The 27,212-nt window shown below is 37.5% G+C and overlaps 1 protein-coding gene across 4 annotated transcripts in view; it reads right to left on the bottom strand.

Moving 5' to 3' along the window:
* Positions 1-27,212, bottom strand: part of NELL2 (neural EGFL like 2) — a 349,420-nt gene that overhangs the window by 91,150 nt on the left and 231,058 nt on the right. The window lies entirely within an intron of this gene.

Here is a 27,212-nt window from a genome sequence, read left to right as displayed (position 1 = left end):
CTGCCACCTAACTCTTTCTGTAGCATGGGAAGGGTGATAGGAAAAGATTTGAAATTGTACTGTCCACGAATCCTGACCTGCAGGATAATGGAGTTGAAGCTCTGGGAGTTACATGCAGTTAACACTCACATCCACACTTGGAGGCACAAGGATACATATGCAAACTGCTGGGGGAATACTTGACCTCCTTCTGCAAAGAAAGTATCACACTTCTATTAAATAAGACAAACTTGCCTTTATAACATGTGCAAATACAAACTTTAAAATACAGAATCAATATGACTGTGTGTAACTTGACACTTAAAAGCACTAAATCATTTGATCCTCCCAGCACCCCTGTGAGAGAGGCGGAACCAGTATCATATCAGTATTTTAAGGATGAGTCAAAGGTGGCTCAGAGTGCTTCAGTAGCCGGCCCAAGTTTACAGGAATATTAGGTAACTTCAGAATTCTAGCTCAGTGTTCAGCAAAAATGTAAATGTAAGGAATAAACACAGTGAATATGATCTAACATCAAAATCAAGATGGGTAGGAAATGAAATATAAGTAAGAAAATGCATATAAATTACTTTTGTTGTTCATACCGTCTAGTTGATTCTGACTCCTAGGACCCTGCATATGGCAGAGCTGAGCCCTATTGGGTCTTTTTGCACTATCCTTTCATCTTCTGGCCCTATATAGGACAATGCTCCCCTGCTGTTCATGGGGTTTTCATAGTGACCAGGTCCTTCTTCCTAGTCTGTCTAGTCTGGAAGCTTCACTGAAAACTGTCCACCATGGGTGACTCTGCTGGCATTTGAAATACCAGTGGCATAGCTTTCAGCATCACAGCAACATGCAGACACCACGCTACAACAACCAACAGACGGGTGGTGTAGTTCCCTGACCAGGAAATGAACCTGGGCCGCAGTGGTGAGAGCACTGAACCTTCACCATTAGACTCGCAGGGCTGGCTAGTGTATACAAATTAGTTCAGCCATCTAAAATCCCTAAAGTGGCACTACTTATTACTCAGTATTTTATATAAATATCATTTAGGCCTAAAATTAAATATATATTTTAATACACACATTAATCGAGCCACTAATTCACTACGATGTAAATCATCAAAGCAAGGAGAAATATTTGCTTTCATTTTAGAACTCCTTGTATTCCAGACTATACATATATTATTCCAGACAATATATTATAATAGCAATGCAATGCATCTGTAACTTTGAAAAAAACTGACTTTAGCATATGCAGTTGAGATTAGACTAAAATCACTTATTTCAACTACTAAAATAGAATGCTCTGTGTTTTGATTCTAAAAAATAAAGATTGACATTTTATGATTTTATGTCCTGTGTTATATAAGCACAGTGTTATGATGGTTTTAATAACAGCCCTGTAATAAAATTCTTAGAGATTATTCCCAATAATCTTTCAGAGGAAAGAGATTTCAGTCACTAAGGTTTTAGAAATTGCACGAATACATATCTTATTCTCCAAATTCCTGGCTGAATTTCCTCAAATTGTACAAAATTCCACCTTTATTACCTAGTATCAGAACATTTCCTAGTTTTTATAAATTCACGCATATTGATGATAGTTTAGAAAATAGCTGGATTACACAAGGGTCTCCTAATTGAGGCTACCCTTGGACCACTATAAAATTTCAGAGGGACCGGAATCAGCAGCCCACCTACCTCTGGGTCAGCTGCCTGAAGCAAAATAAATCCACGCTCTGAAGTTTGCACCTGCTGCCAATTTTCTTCCCAGTGTAATTCAAAGTGCTGCAGTTAATCTATAAATCTCTTTATGGACAGCCATAGGCCCTTTAAAGACAGCTGCTGATTGATTTGATGCTGTTTTCATTCCTGCCTTGGCTGTCTTCTTAATTAGACGGTACTCACTGGTAGAGGAAGGGCCTAACAAGATTCAGTTTAGCACCCACTATGATAATGTTCAATAAATGTTAAATAATTACACAGCCTGGGATCTGGTTTCTTCTGTTGTCGTTTAATCTCTCGGTCAACGAAATGAGTAAGTGTACTCCCAAGCAATTCAAGATAAAGGCAGTTTTCAGATTTTTAAATGCACCCTTGCCTTCATACCTATTGTTTTCTGTGCCTGAAGTGCCTGCCCATGGATTCTCCTGGAAAACTCTTACCACTTTTGAAAATGACACTGAAATGTCATGTCTTACGTGAAAATACCTTATTTTTCCTCTCTTGCGGAGTTAGGGGTTGCTGTCTGTCTTCTTAGTATCTTATACAAAGCTCTGTTATATCTTATCATAATTGTCTACTTCTCCTTGGTCTTCCACCCTCAAGCCTTACCTGGGATTGTGAGTTTTTAGACAAGAATTTTGCATTTTTCTTTGTGCTAATTTCAGCATTCAGAGCATATTTCTTAAATCCATGCTTGAAAGAATGAATGACCAGAGGAAGAAAGCTAGGACCTATTTCCTTTGCCATTATCATTCAAGTCAACCTCAATTTGTTCAATTGTAGTCTAGATGCCAAATGGAAAGCTATTGAAAACCTAAGCTGTTTTTTACTGATTTCACTATGGTGGTGTCTGATTTGATTTGGGACATTTCAAATACTAATTAAGGTAGGAGGACATATTTTGAAAACAGAATACATTAACTCCTCTACACTATCACTTTAAATTTTTTTCCCACTATTTAAAATAAAGTTGGTTACATTTATACTCATAATTATCAACTAAAATAAACTGTGACCTTAGGAAAAGCCCTTAAAAATGCCCATATTCTCACAGAAGAATTAACTTCAATTTGATAGCCCTTCACAAAACAGAATGTGAATGAAGGCGCAAATATTCTGTAAGGTCATCTCAATAAATAGTTAATTACTGCTGCTCCATATCCGGTTTTGGTCAAATGTCAACTTCTTAGCCTTTCCCTGGCTCACAAATCCCTGAGGACTCCACCACCAACTCACCAGTCAGCACCTCTATTTTCAATACTTCCTCCCACATTTTCAACATATAATAAGTAAAATTAAATAAAATTACGAGGGAAATACTAAGATCAAATTTAAATCAATATTATGTTCTAACGTTTGAGAAGAGCGTGTCAGGATATAACAGTGAGTGAATTCCAAGTTTGATTTCACATATATTGAAAAGCAGACATTTCAGATCTGATGTTCAGAATATTCAATCCACAAGATTCAATGCTATTTTCACATCCTCAGTAAAAATTTCATTGTTCATGTGATATGATAGTCTAAGTGACAGCTGGGATTGAAAGCAAGTGTACCTCTTTCTAACTCTTCTTCATTAAAAATATTAGGACATGGTTTCTTAATGAAAATTTAATTGTTTTTTGTATCTATGAATTTTAAATTTAAATAAAGTGGAAAAAACAAATAAAGATATAGAAAGAAAACACCATCAGTCAACAGTACTAAATTAAAGTAATATGGGTGTCAATCATTACAGTTCATTACATATAGAATCAAAAATCTTACAGTGATAACTGGCAAAGATCTGTCCTGTGTGACATAATTTGTTTGCTCTGCATCTTTACATATTATGTAAAAAATTAATTTCATACCAGTGACAAGGGCCAATATGGTACAATTTCTCTACAGAAAAAAAGGAATAATATACACACCTGGATTGATCTAAACGCAGATGTTATATATAACAATACTTTAGTTTCACTGATTAACTCCTAACCTGGGTAGGTTAATGTATCTAAAACCATTTTAAGACACCAGACCCAACAGACTATCATAACAACATATAGTGTGACTTAAATTGAGTTTTAATTTGGTATTCATATCGAGCTGTTTCCAGAATGAATGTACTATCTAGAGACAAAACGGCCACGCTAAAACTCACATAGCTTTCCTCACTGTGATTTCAACACAGACATACAATACACATACTACATGTTCTAGTCAAGAATTTCACTATGATACAAAATGCAAATATTACAGAAAATAGGAGTGAAAAGCAATCAGTTAGATGTATCTACATTTCAACTTAATTAAATACAAGTTTCTTCAATGTCTATTGCATATTAGAATCTTCTTGGGATAAAAAGATGATTATAAACAGTAGCCGCCTTATAGTTTAGTTGCGGAGATAAGACAAAAATGCAAATACCTTTAGTACTTGGCTTTATTATGAAAAATACTGAAGTCAAGAAGTAGCTTCTGTATCCAGAAGATCGCAGAGATCAAAGGAAGAAAAAGTCATTTCTGGTTGGGTCAGGTGAGAATTCAAGAACAACTTCATAGAGAACAGTGCATTTGGCATGGACATTTTTTATGTGTGTGTGGGGAGGGGTAGGTGCAGATTCCAAATTCAAATAGCATTTGTGTACTTTGCCTCTTTTGTTTTTGGAATCTTGAGGTTCTTACAAATTTGAATGAACCCGAATGATTTGTATAATCAGAGCTACAATTCAGTGCTTACTACATACCACATACTTTGTAACATATACTATCTCAGTGAATCCTCATATTAATTAGGAAACATTATCATTATTTTCCAGAAAATTAAACTTGGCTTGGAGAGGTTAAGTAGCTTGCCCAAGATCACACAGCTAGTAGGTGGCAGAGCTATGAATCACAACATCCGACTCCAAAAACTAGGTTATTGATTGCTATAAAATAGGGCTGCCTGACATATTTAATGCTTGTGTCTTCCCCACTGTATTTTTTTTTTTCCTGAGGAAGATTCGCCCTGAGATAACATCTGTTGCCCATCTTCCTCTATTTTGTATGTGAGCTGCCACCACAGCCTGGCCACTTACGAATGGTGTAGGTCAGCGCCCAGGAAGTGAACCTGGGCCACCGAAGCGGAGCATGCCGAACTTAACCACTAGGCCACCGGGTCTGGCCCCCAATCTATTTATTTTGTCCTGGTGCTCTTCTTTTTAATTATCCAGAGGTTTTTAATGCTTACACAGCTTAACATCTTTTTGTTGTATCTGGAGTCTTCTATTGCTTGACAATTAGGAAGCTATTATCTCTTTATTGTTATTTTCTAGTATTTTTTTAATCCTATAGGAGCCTCATTAAAATTTTAGAACTCCTTAGGGCAAAAGACTGAAGTGCTTTCTGTTCACACTAAAATCCGCACTTTCACAAGGTTAAGAGAAGTTTTTAAAATTAAAGGAAGATACTAATACGGTCAAGTACAAATCCATGTAAAATAAAGTAACCAGCTCACAGAACTTTGACTCCAGCACTAACTCCTACAACGTGAAAATCTCCGGAAGCTCCACATGAATGCAGTTTGGCAAACAGACACCTCCAAGAGGTGTCCTCTGCTCTGATACCAGTGGTCGGGCCATGGTAACACCATCCACTGCTTCTGGATAATTCTGCTTCAGATCCCCGGCAATACCCTTTGGGTGACACCATTATATAGCAGACTCCACTCTTCTGGTAACGGAATATAATACACCTTCATAGCTAGCCCGCTACCCTCAGGGAATCTTTCTTCTTCTCCGATGGATTTCTTCAGCCACAAGAATTATATTGTCTTTGCTGCATCTTCTACTCTCCTGTCCAAATCCAGAAACGTTGGGAAAACAGCACATTACATATGGGTGTAAGTTCCACATAGAAAGCTGCTTTACCTTCCCTGACTCAAGCGTTTCCTGGAATATCAATTTACAGTGAGTAAATTCTCTCTTCGAATGTGGCAGGATATGGCTCTAAACATAGTGACACTACCTCTGGTGTTAACTATTATCTGATTATTAGAAACCTGAGAACAAGCTCCCTCAGGCTTAAGACTGAATAAATCTTGGAGCAAGGAAGCTCCTAGAAGAAGTGTAAATTACAGTTGAGGAGCTTATAACAACACCATCAAGCTATATGTTTAGAAGGGTGGGTGGTTTCCCTCAAAAATATATAGTTGCTTAGTCATTTTCCTCTTATATTTTTGTAGACCAGAAATATTGTCTTAAGGTATCAATGGTTTTTGCAAAAAGCTCATCCATGAGTTTCACTTACACCTGACACCACCAATGTAACCATGTAGTTATCTGCACTGTCCTATGAAGAGCATCAGAACAAAACAGCCCGTAGGTCTGCAATACTGAGACCTCTGGTTTTACTCTGAAAAGAATGGCAACAACTGTGAGTCCTCAGATAAAATATGCCATCTCTATTGTATCAAGCTGAACAACTCTTAGGACTTGTCCACAGCTCGTTGGTGCATTCACAAGATAATTATTCTATGGCAGAGCTTTTCAAAATGAGTACAAACTGAGTTTAAACATGTTCTGTATTACAGCTCAACAATTTCTAGATAGTTTGGGGGTCTATAAGAAAGAACTGGAACTCCTTCCTCCCTTCCCCTCCACAGATATTTAGCAGTCTGGTACATGAAGACATTGTGCTTGCTGCCACCAGCAATGCAAATTCCTGTAATCAAAACATTTTTGTCCTAATGATTATTGATTCCTAGGGAACATTGTTACAACTCATTAAATGATTTAAAATGTCCTCCATCAACTATTCTGCACTAGGACCACAACTAAATATGAAGGATAAAGTAGAAAAAATTGAGAAAATTATATACTATTTTAACAAGTAATAGCAGGGAGGCAGTGTGCTACAGTATATATGATTTCCAGAGAGGCTTGATTTTGATGTCATTTTATCCTAGTTCTACTGCCCTGAAAAAGTTAGCCAATATTTCTAAGTTTAAAACGAGGAAATTAAGACCCACATTAGAGAGCTAGAGTGAAGAATAAACATAAATGATTAATGTAAATACCCTAGCAAATAATAGATGCTCAATAAATATTAGTTACCTTCTCATCTTACCATCTACTTTGGTGGGAAAATTTATTTTGCCTTTACTAGCCAGGTAATGTCCTCTCTTTTCTATTTCAATTCTGTGGACAAAAGCTACACGTCTCACAGAGTTAGCTCTCTTCATAATCTTTTCTGAAATCAAACACATGTTGGACATTTTTCTAGTTTCCAAAATGTCACAACTTTCCATGGTTACATCAAGGAAAAAAATGCCTGCTATCATACTGACCAAAAGCTATTCATTTTGTGTCTTATGATTACCTTATTTACTCACTTATATTACAGAGAAAAACCTATTTACAACAATGCCATTGGAACAGAAATCCACTTTTAAATTATTTTATTTTATTATTATTTTTTCCCCCCAAAGCCCCAGTAGATAGTTGTCCATCATAGTTGCACATCCTTCTAGTTGCTGTATGTGGGATGCGGCCTAAGCATGGCTGGAGAAACGGCATGTCGGTGCGCGCCTGGGATCTGAACCCGGGCCGCCAGCAGCGGAGCGCGTGGACTTAACCGCTAAGCCACGGGGCCGGCCCGAAATCCACTTTTAACACTGTGAAAGCGACCACAAGAAATCATACTCTAAACCTGCTCATTGCCCACATTAGCAGCAAACCCACTGAAACTCATTTTTAACACCCAAGCTTTTTTGTTCACTGCACAAGTTTCCTGTCCACTGACCACACCAATTCAATACTGACTTCTTGTGATTCTTCTGTTTGTTGGGCAACTAGGAATGTGTTCAGATGTCTTTCCTCTGACATGCTTGGTTTATTTTCTTCTAGTCTTTTCACTGATATGCTCAGCTTCCTTTCCTAATCCTTATTTGATCAAGAATCTTAACAACCGAAGCACACTCAAATATCCTCTCTACCCTTACAGTAATTTCACAATGGAACCTAAATTCTGATTTTATGGCAAAAATTTGTTTTGGCTTTCTTTTGTGTTTCATGAAATAAGCTTTGTCTAAACACACTGTAGTGCAAGAAAATTCTTGTAACTATCAGCCAGATGATTTACATTTGTTCTTTCAAAACACATTTATGAAGCTTCTGTTGTGTGGTTCTAGTGCTCCAAAGGATGCAAAGATGCATGAACTGGGATTCATGACCTCAAGGAACTTTTTAACTATTAGAGGATTGGTGATGTGATTGGTAACTATGATATATTGTAAAAGTTGTTTAGTGCTATAAGAGAGAAAATAATAATAGTAGTAACAATAATGGCAATAGCTAATCCTTAAATGCTTACCACATGCTACAAAGCACTGCACTAAGCATTTTATATGCATTATCTCTGTCAGTCTTCACAAAAACCTTTTCAGGTTGGTACTCTTATTATTTTTATTTTACAAACAGGAATACAGAGCTTTCTTAGAGCAATTACATATTTTGCCCAATGTCATATAGCTAGGAAGTGACAAGGCAAGGATTCACCTTTAGTGTTTTAAAAAACTATAACCTATCGACAAAGATTTCATGAGGCTTACAGAGGAAGAGAGGAGGACTGACTGAGGGGTCTGGAAAGTATTATGTAGGAAATAAGCCAAGCAAGTGGGTCTTGAAAGATAGAAAGAGTTTTAACAGAAAAAGGGTGAAAGCTGGGAAAGAGCATTCCATAAGGAAAGAACACGAGTGTAAAAGACAAAAGCATGGGGTCTGGAAGGGCCGTGAAGTGGCTGAGTTGGCACAGGTGATGACTGAAAAGGAAGAGTAAGGAGTAAGTGGGGAGGATCAGGAATACGACATGACTTTATCTGGTGGGCAATAAGCAGCCACCTTCCAGCTATACGATAAAAGGTGGCATGATAAAATTAGAGTTGATTTTTAGAGAAACTAACAGTAATGTGCGGACGAGGAGAGACTAACTTTCTTCAACAAAGTGAGTGTCTCATGATAGCAAGGTAGCATTCCTCTCTCTTTTTAATCTTTCTTCCTTTTATTTTTCTCCTTTTGAGTCAGAGTTAGATTATTACTGAGAGTTGAGACTAGGGTCTGTGCAACACTGAGAGATGAAGCAGAAGGAGGAGGAGAGGCAGGGGAAGGGAAGACAGCAAACAGACAGAAACTGAGCGCTTACTAGCTGCCAAGCACTACGCTGAGTAATGTCTATGTGCAGCATACGGAAGTGCTACAGGACACAGGAAGAATAGTTGGGAAACTAGCACCAAAATCATAAGATGCAAATCCCTTTAAGGCAGGAATCACATCTTACTCATTTTATACATCCCAGTCGCTATACTTTTGTGGAATGAAACTGTTGACTAGAGGGCCTGAAGCACAGTGGAAAACGTGATGGAGGAAGAGCTGATTTAGACACAGAATTGAGGGGCCTCACAGGGAATCAATTTTTGAGCCAAGAGGAGGAAAGGCATTAAAAATAACTCAGGTTTCAAATCTGGGTGACTGGGAAGATGGTGGCGAGAAGAATAGAAGAGGGCTTCTTACTTTTAAGGATTCTTGTTCTTGTTTTGGTTTGGTCGGGTTTTTATGGCAAAGAAGAAAATAGAATTAAGCAGTCGAAATATAAAAGCCAAAGTCATATTAAGAAATGAAATTTACTCTATTGATGGTGAAAATAAACCAAGTAAACACTCCCCATCCCAAATCCGTCTGTTAGATAACACCTAGATGGTAAACCTTTGGGTCTAATTCATCGATCGCCTTCAACATCCAACACAATGAACGGCACAAAATTGGTCTCCAATGAATATTTGCTAAAGAGTGACTCAATCACTCGAAAGTGTGTCTCAGTCTAACACGCAAAACATTTGGAGATCCACTAATGCAAAACGTTCCAAGTGTTCTATAGTGACAGTTCTGCACATCTCCTGCTTCCTCTTCCATTCTCCTCAGCAGCTATGCTGCTCTCTCTTTAAATGCTTGTCTCATCCTCATTCCCTCACTCTTGGCACATAACCCTACCAACAACTTCACAGAAAATTGTCCAGGTCATCAGGAAAGAATATCCTCAGATTTCCTACCCACAGAGAAATCTGTGACTAAATCTATCCTTAAACCTTTTTTCCTCCCAAATCGGGAATCTGGGAGTCAACATAGACTTCTTTTCCCTTCCTCCCGCCCACCACATCCCGGGACCAATTCATCTGGATTCTACTTCCTTGGTGGTTCTCATTTCCACCCTCTCATCTCCATCCCCAGTGCTCTGCAGTTGCCCAAATTTGGGCACTAAATATCTTCTTTGGATTATTGCAATAGCCTCATGATGACAACACTGCCTTCAGTTTTGTACATATCCAAACCATTATCAGCATGACTTTTCAAATAAAATCTGATATTCTCTATCTCTCTCTACCCCATTCTCTCTTCTTCTCTCTCACATTTTTTTTTTTTTTTTTTTAAAGATTTTTTATTTATTTATTTCCCCCCCCAAAGCCCCAGTAGATAGTTGTGTGTCATAGCTGCACATCCTTCTAGTTGCTGTATGTGGGACGCCGCCTCAGCATGGCCGGAGAAGCAGCGCGTAGGCGCGAGCCCGGGATCCGAACCCGGGTCGCCAGCAGCGGAGCGCGCTCACTTAACCACTAAGCCACGGGGCCGGCCCTCTCACATTTTTTTAGTGATATACTGTTGTTTTTTACTAGCTGTCAAGGCACCCACCTACTCATCAAGACTTTCATTATGATACTTTGCTCTCACCAAACTGCACCATTTACAACTCCCCCATTGCATCATTTTATTAATAATGTCATTTATTGAGACTCTACTAAAGGTCAAAGATCATACCAGCCAATCCCTGTATATTTCACCTATGCATCCTTGTTTTTTGCCCAGAAAGCCCTTCCCCACTTTCTTTGCCTAACTCTCCTACTCACCTCCCACTCAGATCAAACAATGCCTCCTTCTTCAGAAAACCTTCCTTAAAACTCCCTCAGTCTAACTTAGATGAACTCCACAGAACCCATGGAGCCTTATGCTTAATCTCATCATAAGATTTGAAAGCCAGAATATGTAGTAGTTCAGAGTAAGGACTTTGGAATCAGGTTGTCTCAGTTCAAATCCTGGCTCTGCCTTTTACCAGCTGTCAGATTTGGGCTGGGCAAATTATTTAATCTCTCTAAGTCACGGTTTCCTCCTCTGTTAAACAGACCAAATAATAGTACAGGAGTAAAATCTCCAGCAGAATCTGAGGCAGTACTCATTAATCAAACAATATTTCTGTACTAAAAGTATGACTATTTGTACCAAATTGGATAAATAAAGATGAAAAATAGCATCACATCAGATCAAATTTGTCTGCCAAATGAATTTAAAAAATAAACATTCAATTTCCAGGGCTATCTGGACTTTTTGGCGTTCAGAACTGTAGATAAGAGATTGTGGATCTGTATGTTCTTCATAGAGCTGCAAGGATTAACTGAGGCAATGTATGGAAAGTACTTAGAATAATCCCAGTGCAGGCAAATGCTTCATGAGTTAGTTTTAGACTAGCCCTTAAAACACTGCCAGGGATTGTTAATTCTCTTACCCATCTCCCACTAATCAGTACACTCCTTGAGATAGGGAATTTTATCATAGATCTTTGAATTTTCAGTTTTTGCCATAACACCTACACATTTCAGGTGCTTGGTAAATGTGGACAATGAATAATACTCAGGCTTCAATCTATACAAAATCAATGTTTTCAGTTTCTCAGAGTATTTCACATCCGGTATTTTACATTTTACATCATACTCACCCAAAATCCATGTAACATGCCTGGGATTTATCACGTAGAGCAGTACCTATGCACTGTTTAAGAGATCATGATGCTTAACTTCACCAAGGCAAAAGTTCAAGCTTGTTGCTCCCATGTTTTCAAGTCAGTGCTGACCCAAAATTTAAGAGGCATGTTTTTCCATTTATTGAGATTTATTTGCAAGAGAGGAAAGGTGTTCACTAAACTAGCATGAAAACTTCTGCTGGAGAAAAAAATCATCCCCACCTAATGCTGTGTGATCTATTCATTCATTCTTTTTGTGTGTGTGTGTGAGGAAGATCAGCCCTGAGCAAACACCCATGCCAATCCTCCTCTTTTTGCTGAGGAAGACTGGCCCTGAGCTAACATCCATGCCGATCTTCCTCCACTTTATGTGGGATGCTGCCACAGCATGGCTGGAGAAGTGGTGCCTCGGTGCGCGCCCGGGATCCGAAGCCGGGCCGCCAGCAGCAGAGCGCGCGCACTTAACCACTAAGCCACGGGGCTGGCCCCTCTATTCGTTCATTGAAAGCTCTAAGGCCTGCCCTGCTTTAGTACTTACAAAAAATAATAAGATTAGAGAGTACAGCCAATGAACTACACAGAAAAAGTATCTGAAAACAAAATGCAATATAAAAGGAAATTTTTGAAATATAAAATTATCTAAGAAAAAAAACCACAGTATTCCAACCTAGACAGTCTTTCCAAAGCATTTTAAGATGATCTTAGAATATTTTCATACTTGGATCACACACTGTATTCTGACCTTTTATCTTCTACCTTACAGAAAATAGAATGATTCCTCAATTTTAAAGGATTGGGACAATGGGGCAAAGGAAAGCCATCAACGTTTTCACTCGGGGACTTAATTTTAAAACTGAGCGTCGTTACAAAATTCACCTCTCTTAGAGCACGTTATTTGAGTCTCTACCACAGCAAAATACAAGATATAAGTCTATCTCTATTCTGAAGGATTATATTTATTGTTCTTCAGTATCCTTGATAAAAAATATATATATAAAAGTATCTTTTGGGCAATTTTATTTCATCCTTCTGTATGTACTGTGTGCTTCAGAGCATTTAATTATCTCTGACATTTTAAAGCTAGTATCTTTTAATATCCTTTAATATTTCTAATTGCAATGATGTTTATTGATGTTACAAGTATGTTTTAAGTTCTACTATGCTTACGCAAGAGTTGTGATTGTTATAAGATGAATAAGGCAGAATTTCTGTCCTCAAGATATTTATAGATATTGTTTCTTCACAAAATAATACACATAAATGTATCCCATTATGTGTGTGCATGTATGTGAATATATTATGTATGAGTATGTGTATGTATGTATATATATGTACATGTATGTATGTATATAATTTATGTGCACTAGATATATATAGATGCTAGGTAGAAAGTTGGTGACTAATTTACACCTGTATTTTGTTTAGTTCTTGAGAGGCAGTTATCAACCTACGAATATAGCAAAAAATTTTTTCTGTCATTTAGAAAGCTATCTTTTTTAAAATCCAAAAAGGATTTTCTCTTCTGATAATATGGTTAGAGTGCCTCTTCTTGTTATATAATAGTCAAGAATTCTTTTCAAGAATTTGAAATGCCTTTTATTCTAAACCTCATTCTGAATCACTCACTTTTACTTGATGAGTTTCCTTCAAATGCAGTAACTCTTTTCTCACTGTTTTTCACAGAGGGCAGCTCTTGCCCCCAGGAATCACAGGAAGGTTTCAGAGGAGTTTGAGAAAGCCCTCAATCTGCCGACCTATCATTCACTTTCCAGGCACATCCACCTCACAGGCTGACACCTCTTCCCTGCTCCTTATGCCCATTACCTGTCCTTATCTTCCCTTTGGCCTCTGGAAGCCCAATTGGATTGCTGCTTGGATGTAAATAGAAATTTGACCTAAAGACCAGAAGATGTGTAGCTTAAGGAAGAGCTGAATAACAAGTGGGGATGGATAATGACCCTAACTTTCTTTACTTTCCCTTCTTGTTTCACTACTTGTCTTCTTACATCTCAGCTTCTTGCCCTGGCTTCCCAATTCCAAGCTTTACTTACACTCCTCTCCAATTGACTCATTCCACTTTTATTCTTCCACAGTACCAATTAAAAATTCTTAAAAACTGTAACTTGTAACCTTCTCCCTGACTGCAAGTTTTACATTTTAATTACAATCAGCAATGTCCTGCTCTGGGGAAAACACTTGCTTTTTGTATTCACCACTCTTATTCTACCTCCTTTAATCACACCCGGCACCTCCATCATCCCTGCCTTCTTTCCTCCTCTCCTTTCTCTGGGGGCCCAGATCTAGTACAACAGGCAAGTAAGTATATTTAAAGGCTCTCTCTTTTCGTACTATTTAAACATGTTCCACACATCTTCCCACAAATGATAAAATCCATTCACTCACTCAGAACTGCCCTTTAAGATAACGTGGGACAAAAGGAGAAAGGCAAGAAGGCACGATGAGAAATATCTGCAGTTACCAAAGGAGGCTCAAGTAGCCTCCTGGGTCTCTGAGGCAGATTGACCAAGGTGACTGTGACTTACTTCTCTGTTGACCAGTTCTGCTTCTCTGTCTTCTCATCTGGCCTCTGTACTCTCCATCCCCCATCCTCAACCCATTGTACCCCAAGACAAAATGATAAACTAAATGTAGTGCCATTACAAAAGAGATCCCAGAAAACTCTCATGCTCTTTCCACCATGTGAGGACACAAGAAGACAGTCATCTATGAACCAGGAAGCAGGCTGTCACTAAACAGAGAACCCGCCAGCACCTTGATCTTGGACTTCCCAGCCTCCACAACTGTGATAAATAAATGTTTGTTGTTTAAGCCACCCAATCTATGGTATTTTTGTTATAGCATCCCAAATACACTAAGACACTAAATCAAAGTGCCTAATCACTGAACATTAGGAAAAGTACAATACTGATGTTAATTACAGATTTATTTTGGGAACAGGAAGGTAGAAATACAGAGACTGATCTGTCCTGTTTCTTTGAATTCCCATTCCCTTTGCCACCACCTCATGGCCTTCATGGCTCAGCCTCTTTTCCTAACTTGTTTCTTTAGCTTACCGTGCTTCCCTCTATCACAGCACCGAACACTCTGGATTGTAGTTGTCTATTTACTTACCAACCTTCGCTTCTAGGTTATGATCTCCTTGATGACAAGGAAGACATGTTTTGTTTTTATACCCTAATTAACATGTCAAAGAGCAGTTAAAGGGGAGCTAGCCCTGCCATAATGAGCATCAACCAACTTCCTAGCCATCTCTAGACATCTAAGGCAAGACAGAATATATATTTGAAGTATAAATGCAGCTTTAAGAGGAGACCCCTGGCTCCCTAGTCAAGCATACTATCACTGCCACGCTTTCTGTAGGGACACATTGCTGTATCCTGAGTATTTGGCAGAGTGCCTGACTGGAACTTAAATCTATGTTTGTTGATTGAATGTTTTCATGCATAAAAAAATGAATCCGTTTGACATGCTACACCCACAGAAGAAAAAATTCCACCTAGAATGTTAAAAGAAGCCTCTGGCCTGAATGCCAAATACTTATAACAAAAGGCTTTTCTTCAGGTCTAATCAGATTTATACTCCTGAACTCTCCTCTCTCTGTCCCTATTCAACTATTCTAGAGAAAATTATCTAGAAAAGTCTTTATTATTCTGTGTTTAATTGAATCTAGCAACACATTATCATATTTCAAAGTCTTTCCTGAATTGGGTTGAAAAACTCAAGCTTGCCAGCACAAAGTTAGCATTTTTTTCCTCTTTTGTGATTACTCCTGCCAAGTCTACATTATCTCAGGTAAAATGAAACTCAAAGGTAATTAAATAAACATCAAAAGAACCTCAATTGTATTCACTAATCTTCTCTAACATCTCTATAAAAAATTTTCCATATGAGTTTGAAATCACATGATTTTTTTAAAGTGGCTTTACACATACCAATATATTTGAGTGTATTCTGTTAAAATGCAAGTATGCCCACCTGTAGCCTTCTTATTTCATACAGGAGGCAGAAGGATTCTTTCAAAACTTAAAATGATCAGGACATCCCTCTGCTCTCAACCCTTGTCTGAATTTTCTTCACATTTTGAATAAAATCCAAAGTCTTTGCCATGGCCACAGTGTGCCCCCAGTGGAGTCACCTTCTACCTCTCTCCTCCTGGCCTCACTGTGTCGCTTAAAGAGACAACACACCTTGCTGTCTCCCTTTCTTCAGATGCTATTAACCCACATGCCTTCATGGCTCGCTCACTCAATTTCAGGCCCCTGCTCAGAGGGCGCCTCCTCAAAGAGGCTCTGTCTCACACTCCTTTTTTACCCAGATTCCTTCTTCACAGCACTTGCTCCTATCTAACATTATACTACATAAAATTGTTTGCTTATATATTTGTGGTCTGTCTCCCTCATTAGAAGAAAAGTTTCCTGAGGGCAGTGACCCTAATTTGTTCACTGGTATATCTACAGCACCTGAGAGAGAATTTATTCCCCGTAGAAACAGAGAATTTAAAGGGAAATTGGATGTTAGAGGTTGCATCCTTCACCAAATTTTTTATTGATCACATGAAGAATCTGAGGCTCAAGAAGATTAAATGACTTATCCAAGGTCACAGTTAATAAGCAGAGAAATTAAACCTTAGTTATATTTACTTCTGGCCCAACAGCCTTGATTACAAGAAACAAACATGAAGAAAAGGAATGTCCATGCTGACTTGCAGCTTTACAGAAGTTACATGTTTTGTTTTCTAGAAAAGTCTCTCTATAAAAGCTGTAATAGCTTTTAATCTCGGTTTATTTTCGTTTTCCTTCAATTCACCAAGAGTAAGTCCTAGTGTGATTTTGCAAATCCCAGAACGTGACAGCTAACAGGGTGTGACAGCTGGTATGTCCCATGCTCGTCACATTCAGTGGTCTGTAACAGGGTAAATGACACAATTACCTGCTGTAATTACTGCTGCTGACAATATAGGCTCCCTGGTGAATGCTTTACGAAATTCAGAACTGCTTTTCTTGTCAATCCTATGAAAATCTCTGCGTATATATTTGCGGCAGTCTTTTGCTAAATAAACGTTTAAAAATTGAAGCCCAAATCTGAGTGGACATTTATTGCTTAGCATAATTCAAGTATTGTGCATGCATGCCGCTTTAATCTAATTTTTTGCATTGAAATGCAAATCTTTTTAAGAAAGTTTTGCTTTAAATCAAGGATCTGCTCTCACTGGTTATAAAGATACACAGAATACGTCAGAGAAAAGCAGATGCCCCAAAAAAGTCAGGAGAACTGAACAAAGCAACCGCCAAAATCCTGGTCTAGAGCGGTCTGCTGTACACCACACTTGTTACTTATTTCATTTCAACTATAAAGACACTTGAGAATACATACAGACAAACAATTGTAATAGTTGACTGCTCTGAGTTTGGCTGCCAGCCAAAATCCTTCACAAATTGTAGGTAGGTTGTCAAAATAAAAAATAAAAATGCACAGGGATATACTTGCCTGCAGATATCATTTGTTTTACTTTTCTTTTAAAAAAGTACAATTACCATATTCCCATTCTAGACTGGGATTAGCAGATCAAATAGCTTAAATGTAGTGTTAAAAAGCAGCCTATGTAGGAGAAAGTACTATAAACTCTTTATGCAAGCATATTCAAGGAACACACTTTTTTCTCCCCGTGGATAACACCAATATGTTAATAGAAGTATATTAGTAACCAGATGATTCTGATTTTGCATATAAGTGGTTCCTGCTTTAACGATGCAATATATTCCTGGAAACCATACCACAAGGCCGATTATCATTAAATGGAACTAATCACATCCTTACTGAGTTCACATGTTCTAACACACTTTGGCATCATCAGCAGAAACTGACGAATGAACGGGTGAGGAGGTCAGAAGTAAAGGACATGTACTTGATAATCAGTGTTGAAAGCACTCAACACTGAGACACAAAGATGAGAAAAGAGGGCTGATATGTAGTTCGAGTACACAGTGACTTGAAACAGAGATCCTCATTCCACAGTGACACAAAAGAATTGGACCCATCTTAACTTTTAAATTTGATATTCTTTGTTCTTTGAAAGAAAATTAGGGTACATAGTGCTATCCAAATATCAGGAGGGAAGGGCTATATGAATATCAAGAAGGATGAGTAAAGCTGAGGATGCGAATTTCCATATACACCTTATATCTTAATGTATTAAGAGGAGAAAAATTTACATTTCTAAAATATAACAACATGCAGCGTTAGTTAATCATGCAGTGGGTATTTCAGTATCACTTTTGGAAGTGAAGGCAACAGTAAATCAGTAAATCCTCTCTGAATTTTTTAGACTTTGCCGTTATCCCATGATCGCTAAAGAATAAGAGCTCCCATATGGTAGAGACTGGTAAACCACTTTGCTACTGCAATAGGACACAATCCAAGTCAAAATGTGGTCTCACGCAAGCTGAGACTGAGGTGATTAAATCTGTTATTCCAATCTCCAATCCCATTGGGTTCTGTATAATTCCGCCTTGAGACTTGCCCTCTGTTATTAGTCGGCATTTTGTTTCCGGGTGTTTGGACCTGCTGATTTCTCTACCTGTAATGTTCTTTCCCAGACTCTTCCGCCCTCATGACCCACTGAAGCCTTATGTGATCGCATAATCTAAGTAGGTCCCCAATGTTGGTCTCTATAGTGTTCCTTCATAGCAAATATTTAGCATTTGATAATATTCATCCACTTACTTGTTTGCTAGTCTTCTACTCCTCCAGATGGTAAAGTCAATGAGAATAGGAATTGTGTGACTAGCACTGTGCCCAGCTCAGAGCAGGCTCCCAAAAAATATGAATTGGATCAATGTAGTCTTCAGACTAAAGGGCTTTTTCCCCTCTGTATGCCTTTTATCACACTTCATAGCTCTAAATTTGAAATTCTTTAAGTCTGGAGACTCGTAAAGATGCAGTTGAGGGATAAGACTAACAGCTTCTCTATTCAATGTAGAATAAGTGTATAATATTAGGCTTCTATTAGAACGCAGTTACATTTCAAGAGACATGATATTATATAAAGTGTATCTCAATTTGGGTAAAAAGGAGTCCAATAATATAATTTCATTCTACTGCATTAATTTTACTTATGAGTGAGAACTATTTCTATACAAATGGTCTAAATTGTCACTTTCAAATTGCAGCATGAAAGGGTATAATTTCAGTTCCAGCATATTAACAGAGTCTGCTATAAAAGAAATATATCAGGTTAGCAGAGTTTAACGTATCTTCAAAAAAAATCACTTGGAAATCACCCCAGGAGAATTAAAAAAAAAAGTTTAATGAAAACATTTCTCCTATTGATAGGATTATCTAGTCAATAGAATTATCTAAAACCAGATTGATTTTTAGAGGGTTAAAATATGAAGACCCAGTTAAAGAAATATTGTGTTTAGGAGTAGGATGCAGGGTTGTGTTTCCCCTGCAATAATGAAGCAGAGGCAAGAGCTTCACAAAGATGTCAGAGGCAAGTTGATTTGGAAATGTACAGGATGTCACCTTCATAGTCACATGTATTAACACAAGGTCTTCATAAATGGACTCCACATTTCAGAGATGGATTGGGCACATACAATGAAATAATACACTGGTAACTCTCTCTGGCACTTCTGGGTTAAAAGGTTATTTTCCTCGTTCATTTTTATGAATATCATGGTAATTGAATCAAAATGCAGACGAAAATATATATTGGCAAATCGCTTCCCTCAGACATCACCACCAACCACAGAAGCTGGCTTGCATTATGTTATATTTGCCGACACTGACATAAATTTGTAACTACACTGCAATTATTTCCTAACCTAGAATTATAAGTACATGAAGCGTTTTAGAATATCAGTTTACTCTAGAAATTTCTTTTCTAATCTGCCTTTGTCTTCTGAAAAGATTCCCATATATAGTACTGACTCAACTAAAAAGAGTACCTTTTAAAAAAGACCTTTTGGTTACGTGTTATAATAAATAGTATATAGGGAAAATCGCTACCTTTCTTCCTACACTCATACCATTGCTGTAAAATTCCTTACGCTAAGGGAAAACATACTCAGACATAATAAAAGGTTGCTAGCTGAAAAGCTCTGCCTTAAAATAAACCTTTTAATTGACCACATATCCTATATATAACTGACACTGATCCTTCTATTATACAACTTATAGAATGACTTTAAATAAGAAAATGTATGTGAAATACTCTGAAAACTGTAAAGCACTTTACAAAAGCACATGCTTATCATTATTAGAGGGAAAAAATATTTATACCACCTGTCATTCATTTTTTAACACTTCTGTTTAGCCAACAACTGTTTGTTGACCACCTACTATATACCAGACTCTGTTAGACACTGGTTTCACACTGATGAAAACACAGGCAAGTTTTCTGCACTTGTGGGGCTTATAATACAATGAGGAAAATGGGAATTAAACAGGTGGATACACAAGCCACAGTAAGTGTTATGAGGGAAAAAGTTTTGGCTATTTTCTGAGAGAATAACATAGTAGACCAATATTAAATCAGGTGATCCCAGATAACCCTTTGAGATCTAAAGAATGAGTTACAAACAGTCCAGCAAAAAACAGAAGAAAGAATTGTTGCAGGGGGAGGGAACAGGGTATGCAAAGAGCCTCAGGTGTCTGAGACCTGAAGAAAAGCTGTGTGTCTAGTGTGAAGTGAGGCAGACGGACTGGCATGAGATAAGCCTGGAAAGGTAGGCAGAAGCCAGATCATGCAGGGCCCTGTAGGACACATTAAGGAGCGATCTATTTTTCACTCTAAGATCAATGGGAAGCCACCAAAAGGTATTAAAGATTAAAAAAATATCACTTTGCAGTGTGGAGAATGGGTTAAAGCAGGGCAAGAGTGGAGGTAAAGCGAGCATTAAAGAAATTGCTGTAAATAACCTGTGAAAGAGGATGGGGTCCTTGACTATGGTGGGGCATGAGAAATGGAGGGACATGAAGAGAGACAAAATCTATTTTAGAGATAGAATTGATAAAACTTGGTAATACATTAGATCATATTATTAGATTAGATGGGGGGCAGGGGGGAGAGAGAGATCAAGGATCAAGCCTAAACTTAGACTTTTGGCTTGAGCAGTTGGACACGTTAAGTTTGATGTGATTGGGGGACGTTGATGTGGAAATATCAAGAGGACAGTTATTTAAATAATTGCTTCATTGGTTCAAAGCAAAATCTTTCAAAGGCTCCAAGATTTCCAATGACCATATGTATAAACCTGAGTTTGGGCAAGACCTGATACCAAACAAGACTTACAAGTTCAGAAAGACGTAGTTATAAAAATAAAATACATCTTCATGAGAAAAAAGAGTAAATATAGAAATGAAATGCATCCTCATGAGACTAACCTCCTTTTCTAGCTGATTTTCAAAATCACTCTGACAGTGATTCTCTCTACCCATCACTCCAACCTCTTTCATTGGGACCCTTGGGTTATGGTATGGACCAAGAATTTCAGAGACTCTGACTTCCCTCAAAAGCCCTTTGCCAAGTTCCCTCATTCTCTCTAGTCCCCTCATTTCTTTGCTTCTTTTAGTTCAAGTGACTCTTTCACTCTCACTCCAAAGAATTTTCTTGCTCTACAAATTTATGGAATATCCTTTCCCAAGTACACCCTTAATTTGCAAACTCTATACATTTAACAACTCCCAAAACATCCTCTCCTTCATGTAGTCTTTCTTAACCAATGAAGCAGAGGTGGCTTTTAGACTTATTCTATCCTGACCAGGTGCACAACTCCCCTGTGTTCTTGGATGTTCAATAATCACTCACTTCCATGTCCTGTAATGCCTTTACAGGATCCACTAATCAACGTCATCATATCATAGGGACCACTGCAGGCTAAATGACCCTGTGAGGATTCTAAGGTGTACAAAGGTTACACAAAAGTCCTCAACATATTAGCATTTTCTATGATGATTAGCATCGGGACACCACCTGGCTGATGGCAGTAAAGTGCACAACATATAATTTTGAGTGGAAAGAACTGATTAGCAAAAAGGCACACGAAAAATCTATCATACAAATCTTGAGGAGAAAGAGAGAAATCTTGTAGGGAGAGCAAGAAAAAACGAGAAGAGATATCAGCAGAGATATAGAATATTTGCAGATTTTCCACATTTTCAGTTGTAGAAGATTAACAACTCTCCTGTGGGTAAAGCTGACCTCTAGCTTCACTCAAGGACCCTGGTTAAGTGTTTGTGGATAAACACATCTTGGAATGACTTATCCACACTATCTCACTTGAACTACTGGTCAGGATCATTGCGTTCAAGACACTATAGACTGGCAAGATGGAAGCTCACTCTTCAGGTGGCCCAGGGAAGTTGACATGAGTTAGGACCAGTCTAGATTACAACTGTCCAACAGAAATATAATGTGAATCGCATGCATAATTTAATTTTTCTATAGCCTTATTAAAAATTTTAATGAAATTAATTTTAATAGTATATTTTATTCAACCCAATCTGTCTAAAATATTATTTCAACATATAATCAACATAAAATTATTGATATATTTAAAATCCTTTCTCTTCATGCTAAGTCGTCAAAATCTGGTGTATATTTTACACTTAATCACATCTCGATTCAGTCGATCCACATTTCAAGAGGTGAATAGTCACAGGTGGCTACTCTACTGGACAGCATAGCTTGTTCTTTGTGTTCTTCTCCCTGTCCTTATAACCCTCCATGAGGATTGGGCCTGCCTATTGGAGAAAGTAGAAGAGAAAGTCTACAGATAGCAGATATGATTGTAAATAATGACATAAATGGATAAACCACACACATGCACATATAATTGCTTGACATTCATGAACCCATGCAAACTAACCCCTTCCCAGCTTTATCTTGCCCACCTCACCCCATCCCACCACTGACACATATAAATCATCCTGAGCTGTACTGGGCCACTTGCTGTTTCCTAATAAGACCTTGAGTTCCTTCACTGCCAATTCCCTTTCTTTTAAAAAGCCATTCCCTTCCCTTGCTAATCTTGACATTTTATTCATTCTTCACTATCACTATGTACCCAGCTGCTCAATCTACAAATATGAGTCATGCTCGACTCCTCCCTTTCCCCCATTCTGTACAACCCATAAAACACAAGTCTCAATTATTCTCCCTCAAAGTGTTTTGAATCTGTCTGCTTTTCTCCATTTCCAGGGCTATCACCCTGGGTCACTGCCATCTATTGCCTGGAAGAGCCTCCTAACTGGTCCTTCCAGTTCCACTCTTACCTCCAACCAAACCATTCTCCAAACAGCCCTTACAAGAATGTCTTTAAAACATAAATTGGATCGTGTCTCTCCTTTGCTTAAAAGACTTCAATGGCTTACTATGATACCTAGAATAAAATGCAAACCCACTTCCATAGGTTTAAGACTACAGGATTTGGCCCCCTTCTACCCCTTCATTCTTACCTCATGCCACCTTCCTCCTTGCTAACTATGCTACAAACTCAAGGCTTCTTCAAAGTCTCTCAAACACACTAACCTTTTATCCAGCTCAGGCCTTCTGCATATGCCTGGCAGTCATTCTCTTTTCTCTAATGTATATCCATCTCCCAAACGAAAATGTGGATTCTATGAAGGCAAGGACTTATTTGTATAGTTTATTACTCAAGGCTAATGCTCAATAAACACGTGTTAATTGCTTCACAAATATGAAAGAGTTAAAAAATGGTTTTCATGAGCTTTCAAGCTATGAGCATCATTATAATCATCATAATATTAATTTATTGGACACTTACCATGCACCAGAAACTATGTGAAACACTTTTCACTGAATTTTCACAACCCCAGAAGGTAAATGTTGCTATCCCAATTATAATAATAATGATAAAACTAAGGCAGAAGGGGTAAATATTTTGCCCTGTCAGTCAGCAATTAAATAATAGAGCTGAGATTTGAACCCTGATCTGTCTGCCTCTAGAAATAACTAGTTATTCTGCCTCCCTGAATTTCTAAAACCTTTAAATTAAGCATTTTTCTCTAGCTTTAATTAACAACTCAAAAATGGTCAAGTCAGTACATGTGTAACCAATTTCTATGTTCTACATTGTTTAGATATTCTGCTGACATTGCACTGCTTCAGTTGCTATTTTGGGAATGTGGTTGCCTAGCAACAAGCATTATTAGACTGAATGATCTTCCAGATTGTATTTTGTTTGTTATCATATAGTTAATGTATTATTCATATAGAAATATCTGAAGAACAAGGTTGGCAAATTTAGTGCAACATATTATAAGGCAGGAACTCTGCAATAAAGCATAAACAATAAGGTGGATGCTTTTCTATTCAGGAATGCTTTAGCTTCCAAATACTTCTTTTAGTCATCGAATGTATTTAGAATCCAACATGGGTGGAAGTGACAACATGGATCTGAGGATGTTAAAACTTTAGAACTGAACCAGTTAAAAGCAGTAGAATTGGAGAGGACTATGTTTACTTTATAAAGGGGAAAAAACTGTTCCACAGATACTAGTTCCTATCCAGAATTCTTACGGCTACAGTCCCTTAGAACCAGATGTAACTGAGAAGGAGCATATGGCTCCATACAAAGCCATCATGACTAGTACAAAAAACAAAACAAAGAACATATCTGAAAAATGGTGACTTTAATATTGTCATCTTCTTAAATGAAAAATAAATTAGTGCAAAAATGTGTAAGTACATAATACATATCCAAAGCATGTAGCAGGAACAAGGCAAAGGAGACCTAATTCCTCCTCAGCTATATCATATTTCTCTTCCCTCAGTTTATTTATTAAAACATTTTATTTCTAAGAGTAAGTAATAAAATTAAATGTAAAATTCAATTAAATTGAATTAATGATAAAAAGGGATTTGGACAAAATTAAGGATAACAAAATGATTCACCTTTTGCAAGGCATCTAATAATGACCAGTGTCTGATATAAAGCCAATTTCCCTTACGATTTGAGAGACAATCTAAAACAATGTTGATTAAAACGTCCTTGTTAGTGCTGATGTGTTGTCAAAAAAAATAGTGAGAAAACATAAATTATAACGAAGAGAAAAGGAGATCATAAACACAAGTAAGGTGATATAGCAAAAAGATATTGGCATCTGAAAACCCTAATCACGCCCTGTTCTTTAAAAATTATGATGCCTTGCACCAGTTTATTAATTTTTGGAATTACAATTTTCTCCTATGTTAAATGGAGATAATATTGTCTTCCTTGCCTAAAATTCAAAGGTTTTTGTGGAGCTAGAAAAGATTGATCAATGAGGGCATCATTGCACTTTCCCATGACTCAGTTTATGAGTCCCCAGGGGTGGGTGTGGGCAGATAGAAGAGGCTCATAGCTTATCATCTAGGCAAGGGTTTCTAGATGATTCTTAACCTGATAATTACATTATCTAACCTGAAAAAGACTTTGAAAACTCATATGATTCATTAGAAATCAATAAGAAAAACATCAATAGCCAAAATAGATAAAAGAGCCAAAGGATATGAACAAGCAATTCACAAGAGGGTAAAAAACACTAATACACACATGATAGAACTATGTTCGTATCCACTGGTAATAAAAGACCTTGAAAATACCAAGATGTCTTTTTTTTTAAACCTATAACATTAACAATAAAAAAAGGAAAAAGTATCAGTGTAAATGAGAGTTCAGAGAACTAGCCTTCTCATACAATGCTGGTGGGAACATAAATTGCTGCAAACTTTCAGAGGACATACAACATTTCAAAATCAACATACAAAAATCAGTTGCGTGTCTATACACTATCAACGAAGGAGCAGAAAGAGAAAGTAAGAACACAATCCTATTTACAATTGCAACAAAAAGAATAAAATACCTAGGAATAAACTTAACCAAATAGGTGAAAGACCTGTACACTGAAAACTATAAAACATTGTTGAAAGAAATTGAAGACGACACAAAGAAATGGAAAGATATTCCATGCTCTTGGATTGGAAGACTTAACATAGTTAAAATGTCCATACTTCCAAAAGCAATCTATAGATTCAACACAATCCCCGTCAAATTTCCAACAACATTTTTCACAGAAATGGAACAAAAAATCCTAAAATTTATATGGAACTACAAAAGACCCCTAATAGCCAAAGGAATGCTGAGAAAAAAGAACAAAGCGGCAGGTATCACACACCCTGATTTCAAAATATACTACAAAGCTATAGTAACCAAAACTGCATGGTACTGGCACAAAAACAGACACACAGATCAATGGAATAGAATCGAAAACCCAGAAATAAACCCACACGTATATGGACAGCTAATTTTCAACAAAGGAGCCAAGAACATACAATAGAGAAAGGAAAGTCTCATCAATAAATTGTGTTGGGAAAACTGGACAGCCACATGCAAACAAATAAAAGCAGACCATTATCTTACACCATACACAAAAATTAACACAAAATGGATAAAAGACTTAAATGTAAGACCTGAAACCATGAAACTTCTAGAAGAAAACATAGGTGGTATGCTCTTCGACATCGGTCTTAGCAACATATTTTCAAGTACCATGTCTGACCTGGCAAGGGAAACAATAGAAAAAAATACACAAATGGGACTACATCAGACTAAAAAGCTCCTGCACAGCAAAGGAAACCATGAACAAAAGAAAAAGACAACCTAACAATTGGGAGAAGATATTTGCAAACCATATATCTGATAAGGGGTTAATATCCAAATTATATAAAGAACTCATGCATCTCAACAACAAAAAAACTAACAACCCAATTTAAAAATGGGCAAAAGAACTGAACAGACATTTCTCCAAGGAAGATATACAGATGGCCAACAGACACATGAAAAGATGTTCAACATCACTAATTATCAGGGAAATGCAAATCAAAACTACATGAGATATCACCTCACGCCCGTCAGAATGGCTATGATTAACAAGATAGGAAACAACAAGTATTGGAGAGGATGTGGAGAGAAGGGAACTCTCATACACTGCTGGTGGGAGTGCAAACTGGTGCAGCCACTATGGAAAACAGTATGGAGATTCCTCAAAAAATCAAGGATAGAACTACCATATGATCCAGCTATTCCACCGCTGGGTATTTATCCAAAGAACATAAAAACATGAATTCGTAAAGATACACGCACCTCTATGTTCATTGCAGCATTATTCACAACAGCCAAAACTTGGAAGCAACCTAGATGCCCATCAAGGGACGAACGGATAAAGAAGATGTGGTATATATACATAATGGAATACTATTCAGCCATAAGAAACAATGAAATCCAGCCATTTGTGACAACATGGATGGACTTTGAGGGTATTATGCTAAGTGAAATAAGTCAGAGGGAGAAAGTCAAATACCACATGATCTCACTCATAAGTAGAAGATAAAAACAACAACCACCAAACACATAGAGACAGCGACTGGATTAGTGGTTACCAGATGGGAAGGCGGGAGGGAGGAGGGTGAAAGGAACGATTAGGCATGTGTGTGTGGTGATGGATTGTAATTAGTCTTTGGGTGGTGAACATGATGTAATCTATACAGAAATCAAAATATAATGATGTACACCTAAAATTTATATAATGTTATAAACCAATGTTATCGCAATATAAATAAACAAAAACATGTAGGATTTTGTCAGAACTAGGAATTGCCATTTACAT

Source organism: Diceros bicornis, chromosome 17 (genome assembly GCF_020826845.1).
Source record: "Diceros bicornis minor isolate mBicDic1 chromosome 17, mDicBic1.mat.cur, whole genome shotgun sequence".
NCBI lineage: Eukaryota > Metazoa > Chordata > Mammalia > Perissodactyla > Rhinocerotidae > Diceros > Diceros bicornis.
The sequence above is the reverse complement of the archived record's forward strand: the minus strand, read 5'-3'. Positions and strand labels throughout refer to the sequence as shown.